Raw genomic sequence first — 532 nt, 5'->3', positions numbered from 1 at the left:
CCACAGATTGTCCCACATTAACTCATAACCGTACTGTAAAGTCTGTGCAGCACAAGGAAAGATAAAAGAGTTCCTTTGGAAGTTCAACTGGGAAACCCCGACTGCCGGATTTTTTTAAAGGGACCAACACCTAAAGGGTGGTTTCAGTCCAGCCAAAATGTGCTTCAAACTTTCTTTCCAAGTCTGCCCAGTTTTATAAAATAAGCTTGGAGAATTATAAAATGAGGAACTGTAACACTGAAGTGTGAAAAACACCATCTTACATATATCATTTGTAATTAGGCATTCAAATAAAGTGGAACATTAAAAGAGGAAATCACAAACATGAATAATTTAGAAAACACAATGGATAATTCTAATTCTTTTTAAAAATAAGTGCACAAAGAGATGGCTGTATTAGGCGTAATTTGCCTTCTGGTTTACAGATTGCTTGGAATGAAAACAAGAGTCTACAGTTCTAGCAAGAATGGTTGTTTCACACGTTTAAATAATAACCTCTAGATTCTCTAAAATAACATCAAGTCAAGAAAGC

This window comes from Erpetoichthys calabaricus, chromosome 10 (genome assembly GCF_900747795.2).
Source record: "Erpetoichthys calabaricus chromosome 10, fErpCal1.3, whole genome shotgun sequence".
NCBI lineage: Eukaryota > Metazoa > Chordata > Cladistia > Polypteriformes > Polypteridae > Erpetoichthys > Erpetoichthys calabaricus.
Note: the sequence above shows the minus strand (reverse complement) of the source record.